We start from the raw sequence: 14,069 nt of genomic DNA on the forward strand, positions 1-14,069 counted from the left end.
ATTGATTCATTATTTTGTTGGTAACTAGATGACTCCTCATCTAATTCTATATTCCTTTCTTAGTGTCCCTCTTGAATAAACGCTTTATTAAGAAAGACTACCACCGATAAACAACGATTGTTTGTTCGGTTCGAATATAGAAACAATATCCTAAACTGTCTTTAGGATATCCAACATAATCTTTCCATGATTGATTTTGATTCCAAATTTATCGGATATCAGTTACATGATAAATTCCGAACACCCTCAAATCTTAACATTTTTAAGACTTTATTCCATACCATATCTCATAAGGTATGTATGGAGCGGATTTAGTTGGAATTTAATTTAGAATTTTATTTGCGATAAGAAGTGCTTGACCCTATAACGAGATGGATAAGTCAGTATATAGCTCATTCTTGATCGTATCATTTCCCACAATGTACGATACGTCCTTCTTGACAGACGCACCATTCAACCATGGTGTTCTCAAGGAGTAAGTTGAAAAATAATACCACATTCCTTTTAGGAACATACCAAATTCTGTACTCAAGTATTCTTCCCTTTTCGATCACATCGTAAAGTATTAATACCTTTTCCAATTTGGTTTTCTACTTCATTCTTGAAGTCATTTGAACATTTCAAAATCTTCATGTTTGTTCTTCATAAGACAAACTTAACTATATCGTGATAAATCATCGATGTAGAAAATGAAGTATGAGTATCTACCTTGGTCCGTTTCTTTAAACGTACCATATACATCACTATGTATGATCTCTTAAACGGCTTTAGCTCTACCTCTTTGTCCCATAAAGAATAATCAGGCCATGTTGCCTTTAAGATACGACTCACAAATCGGAAGAGATGCAAAATCTTGATTGCTCAAGATTCCCATCCTATCTAACTTGTTATGTCTATCTTTTGCAATATGTCCTAATTATAAATGCCAAAGTTGTTTAGAAATTTGATAACTTATGGTATTAATTTCCAAAACATCTTTTGCATTAAACATCTTTATTCAAGTCATAAAGAACATTTTGTACATATCCATACCCAACTCCGTATTATCAAACATAATACTACAAACATCCTTTGTAAATAGAAAATCAACTACCAAATTTGTCATATAAATTCGGATATGATATTTCTATATATATTGGGTAAGTAAAAAAAACTTGTTTAATTACAACTTATGTTTATTTAAGAAAATTGAAGTTGATCCTATAGCTCTTGTCGCAACGCTTGCGTCATTCCCGAGATTTAAGATTACTTCATCTTTTTCCTTTCTTTCTCACTTTTACTAAATCCGTAAAAGATAAACAAATGTGAGAATTAGCATCGGTATCCAATACCTAAGCTTTTAAATGAGCAATTGACATTGGAACATGAGATAGACACATTCTTAATGGAATTGTCGTTCCTCTCGTCATTGCCCTTTAAGTATTCACAATACTTCATACAATTTCCATTTCAATGTCTTTTGTTTTGACAAAAGAAACAATTTCTTTTATTGACCAAACCGCCTTTTAAATATTCCAAATATTTCCGGCTATGACTTATACTGTCCTACATCTTAACAAACGAAAACACTTTTCTTTGTTAACCAATGTGCATTTCTTTTTCGCAATAGCCTTGGAGGCATCTAAATATCTTAATCAATAAAAAAAAATGGTTTTAAACCACTAGCCGATTACTATCGTGAATGTCACTTAAAAGGATTCTATTTAATCTTATTATCCCTTAGATAACAAAGATCTCTAATTAGTATTCGTGTTATTTTGTATATTTAACCATAATGATTTGGTCTTTATCAAAATGGCCTCCCACTATCTTTTTCGAATCCTACACTTCCAAAATAGGAAACGTGAATCTTTGTTGAAAAGATTTCAAGTGGGTGATTGAATTCTTATATTCATTTATCTTTCCCTCAAGTACTTAATGCTATTCTTGGGATCAAAATGATATATAAGTGAACAATTACTTGTTCATCATATCTCATATGAGGTTCAATCATTTCCGGCTCCTAATGCTTTCACCCTCAAGTACTTAATGCTATTCTTAGGTTTCCACATTAGTTAAGTTTAACCCATTGAATCAACTAAGATGTATCGATTTGAATAATATACGACTCAGGTACGCCTAATTGCCTTTCTCGCCGTATATTATATCGACTACACCCGTAACATCTCATGCTTAACAATAAACTCAACAACATCTCTTGACGATATCATCTCACCCCTATGTATCCATAGCCGACAAGATGATAACTCAAAGCGTGTTAGTTTATTGCTCCAATGGAGAGCCATTGATAAACAATTTAATGATTAATCAATATAAACTTAATCTTTTAACTTTTAGGAAGATTTCTTAGGGTTTTAAGTTATTCAGGTCTCACTAAACACACAATACATTTTAGCATGCATCTCATACATATTAAAGCTAAAATTAATCATGCAATCACACATGTATGATCATGGACTTCTTAGGTCTCATTCTTTAGCCACAAAAGAATGAGCAAACTATTACATATCTCGGAAATGATTCTCTAATCATTCACTATGTAATATCTGCTTTCTTTAGGTATAGAGGAATCGTCCTAGAACCTCCGAAAGCCTCAATCGATCGCTGATCCTCGAAAAAAAATTATTTTTTTTACGTTTTTTTTTACGGTTTTTTTTTTTTTCGAGTCGGAAACTTTTCTCCGGGTGTAAAACCCCTTTTTCAGCATTTCGGTTTTTTACGGAAAAAAAAATATTTTTTTTTTCCGGGTTTCGCCTTTTTCCGCATATCCCGTTGATGACAACATAGTGCACAAGCGAATCACGTATTGTGTTAAATGATCACATTAGAAAAATTCCCAGGATAGATTGGAGGGTCACGAGCGGACCACTTAAGTACCAATCTCCTAGACAGAATTTAATCAAATGTAATTAATATCACAATAGCGATTGTTCGTTTTTGGAAAAACAATATCCCTCGGAATTATAAATTACATGCCCAATAATAATTCCTAAGTCCATGATTATTTATACATTTATTCAATCGTAAAGCATTAATACTCGATGATACGGTGGCTCTGATACCACTGTTGGCACAGCGGGAGGCGCGGGTCCGGATCGTATATTTCAATTCAAAATCGAAATTCCAACAATTCGGATCCTAAAGTTGATCATATCAACAACAAATGGATCGTCGTATCATTTAGTAATTAAAGCACGCATCTAGGAATCATAAGAGGAATACCTATGTCGATTCTCCAACGATTCTTGTAGTCCCGAAAGTACGGCGACCTCAAGCTCGTCCACACGAGTATGCGTCCGATTGAATCCTCGCCTTGAAGTAATCCTGCAAGAGTTCCTCTTGCCGAGCAGCCTTAAGCTCAAACTCTCGCCGCGATCACTATCTTGCTCGGATGTATGAAAAACGTCGCCAAGTTTTTCCGTGATTGATGACAACTTGAACTCCTTCAAGTGCTTTCTCTCTCTACAACTTTGTAGTGAGATGTGTGTTGTGTGGTGTGTGTTGTAGTGAAATGAGCAAGAACATGCTCTATTTATAGGCTAGAGCATACCTTAAGAATGCAACACCTTGCATGCTAGGTGTCACACACCAAGCAAAGGTGTTGCCACCACATGACACCTTTCATGTGGTGACATCACATAGGTGACATCATATAGGTGATGTCATCATATGACATCATATATAAGCTTATTTCCTTATCTCATTACTTCACCATGACATCATCATTCCATTAACTTATGATTAGTGCTTTAAGTATCAATTATTACACTAATTAATTACTTAAGCCTTCTAATCATAAAACTTGGTTAAAATATAATTAGGTTCCTACTAATTTATAACTCTTATAAATTAGTCCCTAATTAACTTGGACATAGTACAATTAGGTTCCTACTAATTTATAACTCTTACAAATTAGTCCCTAATTTGTACTTGTTTTTCATCTTAGATTAATTTCCGAGATATGCTAGTATCTATATGAAATCGATCTTTTGTAAACTCAATCGGTTGCACACTCTATTGTGTGTGACTAACTAGGTTCACATCTATATGGCAACGAGAGACATAAGAAACGCCTTTCTTATATTAAATAATTAAATCCCATTTAATTATTAATTCTCGTAGATCGAGAGTGACGTCTAGCAACATATCACGACCCCCAAATAGAGATGAATGTTTCGATGCATTCTTTATGAACCAATGTTCATAATTACCGTACACTCAAAATTCCCTTCATCTAAGATTCCAATCTCGACTGGTGTCACGGTTAAGTCAAACACTGTTAGTCTTGATTATATGACCTCATCTCCCAAATCTAATTCTTGATAAATATGACCTCCACTAGAAACAACTTTCTATGTAAGTCATATACACCTGCGCAGGTTTTATCATCCATCAAGAACAATTTGAGATAGCATAGAATCTTGTCTCCGTTCATCCAGAGTGATGAATCCTTTCTAGGTTAAACCCCTATCTCCATATACAACTAACTAGAGCCAACACATCCCGCGGCTCTAGCTCATGAAAGATCTAGAGTTAAGGAGTATCAAACTCTAATCACCTATATACAAGATAGTGTCACCGCAAGTCAAAGGACATATGTACAATTATGAACTAGATGACATTAAATTGACTTTAATGAATTACCATGTATAAGTCATCTAGCGTCACTTGTTCGACTCACTCAACACCTTGAGTGTCCACATGTTTATTCTGATCCCCATCAAGTAGTATGATACTCACTACTTCCTATAATTAGTAACTATTTACTAATCAGGAGAATAAACAGAGGTGACGATCTTTCCGGGATAATGCGATGCCCTTATTCGTAGGACCCCATCGATCGTGAACGGTTATTTAGATCACTTGTATAATAGAATCTGTCACTCATATTCTTAACACCTTAAGAATAGATTCTATCACAATGTGATAAGGACAATACGTAATAAATGAACACTTAGTTGATGAGACACTTAGTTCAAATAGAACATATATATCTTTGCCATTGGGATTAATTCTACAAATATACACGATCAAATGGCCCTAGGGCACATACTACTAACAAATAGGAATGTTTGTTCACATTGTGTCTCGATCTTGTTTCGTATTGATTCTCGATGTATCGTACTTACTTTTTATTTCATATGAGTCCCGAGGATTATGTAATATCCCTTAAAATTTTAAATTTTTATTTAATATCCTTCCGGTAATTTTTCTGGTTTTGTGGTTCGATTCGTGACTAATTTAAATTTTTTAAAAAATATAAATACTTCGGTTCGAGTTGTGGTTCAACCAAAAGGGTTGAACCACACCTTTTGAATCAGGTCTCAAAAGAGACCTGATTCGAAAGGATGAGTCTCGTACGAGACTATAAGGTCTTGTACGAGACCCATGACATTTCAGGCCTGGTCTCGTACGAGACCAGTATTCTCGAACGAGACCAGCCTGAAATTTGTTGGTCTCGTTCGAGACTTATTACACCAAGGGAGGGGGGCAGTTTCGTCCCTCGGTTCTAACCTAAACGACCTACTTAAATACCTAAACTTCAACTCCAATTCATTCCCCATACTGCAAACAAATTCCAGCCTCCATTATCTTGTTGTTTCGCTGAGAAATCGCTGCTTAATTCCTTTCCAGAGTCTGGTGTTTGTCGGTAAGATTTTGTATTCTTTATTTCAGTTTTGTTTTATAAGCAACCTTCAGTATATTGAATCCTTCTTGCTCGTTTTTAGATCGAAATCGATTCCGTTTGATCCTAGTGATTCTAGACTCACGTGCCTACGATTCCCTATTTCGTTTTCTCAAAACGGTACGTAATCGACCTCGTTTCAATCACCGTAGTCTTAACCGTATTGTTCGTTACATACAAACTGTTTATGTTTCATAGTTGTTGCCGAAACCATTCTCTTCCATTGGCTTAGATTTTTCTATTTCCTGGATATTAGATCACTGGATGTGCTAGTGATTCATAATTGAATTGTTTGAGTTATTATTCAGTTGTCTTTGATCGCCGTACGTGTATCGGTTTCTTATATACATACTGTCGTTTCTTTGCCATTGTTTTCTGCTATGGTATGGATGAAACATCGAGTGATTAGGTTGTTGTTTGGTTATGTATAGCTGCCTAGGTTGATGTGTGTATTGATTGAGTTCGGCGATCGTCATTCTCCTTCGTTATGTCTGTTCTGTTTCTCGGTTTCTAGTGTTCATGGCTTTGCTGTCATCTCTTGTTGATTATATTAGTTATATATATTGTCTTATGTATAGATTGGTTGAGTTTGGTGATGAAACATTAAGGTTGAGTTTGATATTTTGGACACTATATTGATGATCTGTTTCTAAAGCTTAGGCGGGGTTTGACTTGTTTAAAAGGTAGGAGATGGTCAAATGACCATTTCAATCATGTAATTGTTTTGATCAAAACAAATTAATCCTTTAAGTTTAACTTTACCTAATAAATTGGATTTCGTTTGATTTATAATTATTATGTTGTAAACGATAGTTATTTATTAATTAAGTCAATATAATTACTCGGGAATTTATAATTGTTTTCGAATATCAAATTGGCATGTAATTGGCTAAATTACGATTTAGCCCTTGAATATTTTTATAACTTATTTAATTAAGTTTTTGGTTAGTAAATTCATATTTTGTTTTAATTATTAACAAAAGCAATTAATTTGACTTCGGATATCAAATTGGCTAAAGTATAGTTTAATCCCTAATTGGCTAAAGTACAGTTTAATCCCTAATTGGCTAAAGTACAGTTTCGTCCCTAAACTTTTATAAACTTAAAAGGGTTAGGTTTTTTGATTGTAACTTGGGTTACTTGAAATTGAAGTTATTGAGTTCTGCTTTTAAAATGGATTATTATTTTATCAAATTATTTTATAAAAATAAACTCGGATTTACATTTGATAAACGTTTGAGTCGGGTTAGACTTGGGTCACCCGACAAGTGAGGTTAGCTTGGTAGTTATTGGTAAGTCGGTTAACCCACTATTTGGAATTTAATTATTATTCAAAGATTATTAAGTAATATTTGTAAATCGGATTTTAAGTGAGAACTCAATAGACTTGTATTAATTGGGCTTTATTACCTATTGGGTAATTTTTATATTGTTCTGGATTGTTTTATTCTGACGTGTTATCTGTGCTAGTCCTATGTGGTGTCTAGTACTCTCTAGAGTTAGGGTCTGTTGTAATAATTATTTTATTTGTCTAGACCCGTCTACTGTTCGTGCTTCAGAGGCGAACCAGGATTAGTTGCTTGCCGGTTATCACGTGGATTAGCAAGCAGTGAGTTTGTACTTACTATTTACCGCTTTATTAAGTAAATTGTTATTTTAATATTAAATATATATATTGTACGTATATTGCGAACTGTTTTTATATTATGACTCTTAGTTGGAACATGCTACCAAATGGGCATCATTAGGACTGCGTGCGCACCGGTAATGATATGGGTAAGGTATTTATGGAAATGTGGTAACTCGGTGTGAGCATAGCTCTCGGGACCAAATAGAGTAACTCGGTGTAGCACAACTCTCGGGACTCTGGATATGGTAAAAGTGTGGTTAGTGGTAACTCCGTGTAGCTCAGCTCTCGGGACCAGGCCTATTGAATTATGGTGGTTATTTAGAATTGTGGATTAGGGTTCCAACTATTATTCGTAATATCGTTATTAAATGTTTTAAACGGTTTAAAGGTTTTCCACTTGATAAATGTAAATAGTGGTATAAACTCATCTCAGTATATCTGACCCTGTTGTTTTCCCAATTTTTCCCAGGGTTATGATCTAAGAGAGTCTGGTGATCTCCGCATTTACTTTTCCTCGGATGTTCCATTTATTTTAGTAGAACTATCAAACTATTTTATTCTTGGACCGCAGTAGTTGACTAGACGTCCATATTATTATTACAGTTGTTTATCGGATTGGTCCGACTACTTATATTGCTCTGGCATGTTACATTATTTACACTGGTTTATGTTATATCTATTTTTAGACTCAGGATTAGATAAGCATGTTATATTAATTGTTGAATATTATATAACTGCTAGAATTAGGCTTAAGTCTCGGTTGCCCCCGAGCATTGGTTTTCTGCAGGTTTAATTTAATTGTATGTTATAAGAAAGGCTAGCTACGGGTATTGGTACTATATTACGAATGCCCTAGCGCCGGTCACGATTCATGAAAATGGGTCATGACAGATTATCATCGAGAATGGATGAGATACAGAATTCGGTATAATTCTACCGAGTTCCACCTTGTATCTCAGTTCTTATTATTGAATATGTCACAGTGCACTTTTCTTATCTCATGTATTTATCATGTTGATGATTTATGTTGGGTTTTCTTGATCCTTTATGGACCTTGACATGCACAATACAATCTAAGAGCATACATTTATAACACACGCACAATAGGGTATTGATTATTATTAGTAGTACGTATAGGAACGTACTATGTTCTTTTATAAATATTCGAATAATAGTAGAAATAGGAATGTACTATACTTTGCTTATTCGTATTTGGTTCAATACTTGTATTTTATTCGATATTCGATTCATATAACTTTACTTTATACCCTTCTCCGGTGTTTAGCATATATATTGATTTCACTTATTTATGTTATTGTCAAAATAGCACATTACAATAAGACATCATTTTCGAAATATACTTACGTATCCATTTTAAAAACATATATTCAAATATATAAATATTCATATAGCCTTTCGTATTAAAATACGTGCCTTTATGAATATTGACGAGTAATTTAAAGTGTAATCACCCCTTGCTATCCAAATTCTTCAAATAAGCATGACGATATCTCGATCTATTTGCCTTAAATTTGTCGATAATCTCTTGTCCGATCTACGCAAATATATTAATAGTAAGAATTAATAAAATTCTAGCTATTATTAACTTAACCAACATTATGTTTCTGGCCAACTTCGGCTATCGAAAGCGCTTATTGAAAATAGTCCGAACCCAAAACAAAATTGACATTCTTAAAGATTAGAATGTCGCCTACAACTTTTGTTTAGTTTCAGACCATAAAACGCACCCGAAGGTGTCGAAAACTAGCTTGGAAGTTAAGACCTTGAGCTGTCCCGAAACAGCAGGGCAGATTACACACAAATATATTCTGCATAAAATGAACATCGTATAGTCCGATTCAACAGACACTTAAACTTAGACATTTATAGTTAACATCCTAATGTTTCTGTATCAACAAATGGAACTTGATTTGGACTTATAGAACCCGGGATATTGCTCACGCAACATCGCTGTTCTGCAGAGACAGTTTCTGCAAAAACGTCTAACTAGTTTCCGTCGAACTAACCCCTATTATAACTAACTAAACAAAATTCGATTCGGTGCTGACTTAACATCGAAAACACGAATTCCCCAAGGTCCGAGAGAAGCGAAAACAGACCTTAAAGGGCTGTTTAGCTCGGCTCATTATGAGCAACTCCAAAACAGAATTTTGCCTACGGTAGAATTTCGTTTGGCCGAGCCCGAGCAGAATTCTGCTCCTACGGAGCAAAATTCATGGCTCACATGGTCAAGGGAGGGGATGGACAGAGCATAAACGGGGCCTAAGACAATAACACACACAAATTCACGATAACAATTCTCAAACTCACCAACAATCACACATACTCAAAAACAATCATCAAACTATCAATATCAAAACTTCACACCAAAACCGAACCCTAAGGTCACCAATTTTATTCAATTTTACCAATTCAAGACCTAATAAAATCATAATATTACCTTATCTTGGAGACACCTCATGGCCGAAGCCTCAAGTGCTCAAAAGCACCATTAAAATACTCCAATTCAAGCTTATAAACACCTAACAATATCAATTAAACACTAACTTCATTAAACCTAAAAATTCCGAAATTCACAGCTTAAACCTCGACCATATTTTGATTTTCTTACCTAAAATTGAAGCTATATATCTGTAGATAATTGTTTCCTCGTTCCGTGACCGCTTAATCACTAATTTTCGTCAAGAAACAAAGAAGTTATGGCATTTGTAAGATTTGGGTTAAAAATGGAGAAGAGTTTCGGGATTCTTCTCTTCTTTGCTGAAAATCCTCTTTTGAAAGAATGATTATTCATTCAGAAATGATGATAATAAGTGGATTAAAATTCCACTTAGGTCCTTGAAGTTTCCACCTCCTTAACCTTCACTTTCTAACTTTTCATTCGTCCGATTTAGTCCACTAATCTTTTAATCATTCGATTCTCGATAAATTCCGTATTATTTATTTCCTAAATAAATAAAATTAGTCTCATACCTTATAATATCACTTTCCAATAATGTATTTTGGCAGTTTTGGCCAAAAACGCTCAAATTTCCATTTTGTGCTAGCTTGCACTTTTTCTCACTTTTTCGTCAAATTTTCATTTTAATGACTATCGATAGCAACTTTATCGGTATTATTTTCTTATCTTGAGAAAATAGAGTAAAACGCAACTTCCTCCGAAAGTTTGTGGTTAAAAGTCCACTTTAGTCCTTAAAGTGGCTAATTTGTATTTAACTCAACTTCTCTATTAATTGACATGCTTAACTAAACAATGTCCGAAAGTTATAAAACTTTTTCCATAAGTTCTTAAAAATATTTCACGGATCTTGGCGTGAATATAATTAGTTCGGGCTTTCCGACTTATTTTATTTTATTCCCTTCAGTCCCGATTAAATCCAGTTTATCACATAATAATTTTACATTTGAATTATTATTCTACGATAATTCTAATAGACCCGCTTCGGTCTAAGTTCTTATTATTCAATCCTAATCTGATTTTTTCGTTCTTAATCCTTACGATTATACCTCGTGGCACTACACGTAATTCCTCATAAATTTAGGTTATTACAATCTTCCCCCCTTACAAAAATTCGTCCTCGAATTTTCATAATCTTCTGATATCACTTAACCAATCCTTAATCAAACCTTATCATTCTTTTCCTTCCACACTTCTGTTGTGGTACTCTGATTAGTTATTCACTAACTGTTGACTTTACAGTTAGGTTTATACAGTCTTTCATCTAATACTATTCTTGGGTGGAAATACCTCGATATACTTATCGAGTAACTTCTTATGCTGACAATCCTAACCATCTTATTACTGCTTGATTCATAATCATTATCAATCAATTTCTTTTCTTCGATCTTCTCGAATAATATTTGTTTGTACATAGGGTTTATATCCCAAGACGTAACTAACTCCGATGTTCTACTTCCTCATTCTAGAGGGAAAACATTATTGTAGTTTAAAATTAGTCGCTATTACTTTAAAACATGTAAAGTAGCGTTGTTGATCTTTTATTTAATCATATAAGACTACTTTAGAGATTTGCAATTCAAATCTCGATACGTTTCATATCGCTTTGTACTATTTGTCGTTCTATATATGTATGTTCTTATATAGGCCTAACAAGATGATCAGTCTTGTTCTATGCCTCCATTTACAGAGTCCCTGTCTGAGCTTCCTTACGTTTGAAAACTTCTCTGTTTAAAACCACGATACTTTTCATTTCTCAAATCATGTCATAATTGTGCACCAGTGTGATGACTTCTCTCATCACAAGAGTTGCAATGACACTCCTCTTTTGTTTTTAGACATACACAATGTATATGATGCATGTCCTATTAGTGAATGCAATATGGGTGTAGTGATGCAATTCTACTCGTGTCAATGCGATGTTGTAATGAATCGTGTCCGGGCACAATTATGTCTTTTCAAAACATTTCGTTTCGATTAAATACTTTTATTTTTATAAAACGGGTTTTACATAAGTTTCTTTCGACATCGGACTCTGTATTTCTACTCGTTCTTATCGTTTGTCGTTCTTCCGTTCGCAATCTATATACATATTTTGCACATGAAAAGATGTGGTACTACTCGTCTCGTTCAAACGTCGTTTGAAGAGTACGTTCTAAATGTTCGTGTCTATACTAGACTAGCTCAAAAGGTCTGGTTGCTATTGAGCTTCTTATGTTCGGACTTCATGATGTTTGCTTCGACTACACAGTCTATCTGGTTGTATTTAACCAGAACACTTCGCGAGAACTATGTCTTTTAGGAGATAGTTGATTCGTGTCATCTATGGTATTCCAAACACGGAATGCGAGTATTATTTATCATAGTGACCTTGTTGTCCACACCAACTGTATACATCTATTATAGCTTGACCTTTACCTAAGTGACTTCTGCCGCATTGCGGGCATATGAGATTTGCAAGGTTGGAAATTCTTTGTTCCAAAGACGGACGAATAGTTTCTAGCATCCTTGGCTACTTTCCCTTGTCTATCGTTCTTATGAGTCCGGCTGCATCGCCTTTCGGTCTTTTCACTTTTATTGTTATTTTCGATTATCTCCTATTATATTCCTCGTATTAACCTTCATCATATCTTCTGGTCTATGTGATACACTTTGTTTATTCATTCCCGATGAGTTTCTCGATTTACTCAACCTTTCTTACCATATGCTGCCTTTAGCAGTTTCATTACTTCCATTCCTGTTACTTATCTCGCTTATCGACTTTCGGGTATGTTAACCTACTCACTTCAATTGATTCGAGTCTATCTCCTTATCCTTGCGGGGAGCTTTGTTAATTCCTATGGAACTTGTTAACCTCCCTTGCAATCTTTACGATATCCTGATCCTTGGGATCACTATCGCGCTTGAATTTTCCTTGCCACCATATTGGCACCTCATAACCTTTTTGCATAAGTCTTCTTTAAACTTTGCTTCCCTTCTCACAACTATGATTCTACTTCTCTTCTTGTATCGACTCCAATTCCTGTCATCAGGTCTAGGGCAATCTATTTAATTAATCAGACTTGACGATTTATCGTTGAACCGATTTGTCTCTTCGGTCTAATTGCCTTGATCTTTCTCGATTATTTGACCCATCACTACTATAATTTCTTTCCAAAACCAATCATGGGTTGGACCTTTCATCGACATCTTGATCAACAATACCGTTTGTCCTTCATTCGCTAGACGTGTACGAGCATCTTACTTTACTTCTCCTAAAGGATCTAGCATACCGCTTGATCCGTCAAACTCTTTTAGTCTTAACTTATGTATGCCAATATCAAACCTCTATATGTGTTCCTTTCTTCACGTTGATACTGTCTTTGTATTCATCGTCATATTATTGGCATACAATTCCTTATATCAGTTACTTCTACTGCTAACTGATTCATATTGACGTTGGGTTGTTGTGGCACTCCCGGTGCCTGTACATTCCCATTTTGTCTTGCTAGGTTCCCATTGACCTTCATTTCGTTCATGGCCTCTACTAGCCAAATGGTTTGGGTTGCGTTCGCCGTCGTTACTTCGATCTTCTTCTCGCGCCTCAGGCACTTGCTGTGCAACGGAACGCATTCGAGTAGTCCTTTGTTCATAGTATGGCGAGTATATAAAGGAATCCTGATGAATTCCTTAAAATATAGCACATACTAGTCATAACAACTAACAATTATCCACGTAAATTGGACCTTAGGAACATCTCCTTCCTTTAGGCCTTCTACGATTACGTCTCGTGTTGCAAGTCTTCTGAGTGTTCTTACTCATTGTGGACTTAGCAAATCATGAAAACATATACTCGTGTTGTATATGTTCTACCCATATTACTATCGTGGCTATAAGCATTTATGTTGACCGAGTTCAAAAAAAATCCATGTCTCCTAGACTTTCCTTGGTTACGCATCGTATCTTAAGTCCTGCGAGCATTCGGCTCACATAGACTTAACCAAACATCAAGAATATCTAAGCATAACGTACATGTCCTATTCGTATTCTATGCATATCTATAAACAATCCATGTTAATCAAATCCAAAGAAAATCGGTGTCCCCTAGATTTTCTTCGGCTATGTCGCATATCTTAACTCTTGCGAGCATTTCGCTCAACATAGACTTAGCAAACTTTGCAACGTTTAATCATAAGGCATAATTCCTATTCATAACAATCAATCACAATATATACATTTCATATATCGTATAAATTATCACAGGCTTACATACCTGTGAGCATATCACTCTCATG

This window comes from Mercurialis annua, linkage group LG5, assembly GCF_937616625.2.
Source record: "Mercurialis annua linkage group LG5, ddMerAnnu1.2, whole genome shotgun sequence".
In the NCBI taxonomy this organism is placed as follows: Eukaryota; Viridiplantae; Streptophyta; class Magnoliopsida; order Malpighiales; family Euphorbiaceae; genus Mercurialis; species Mercurialis annua.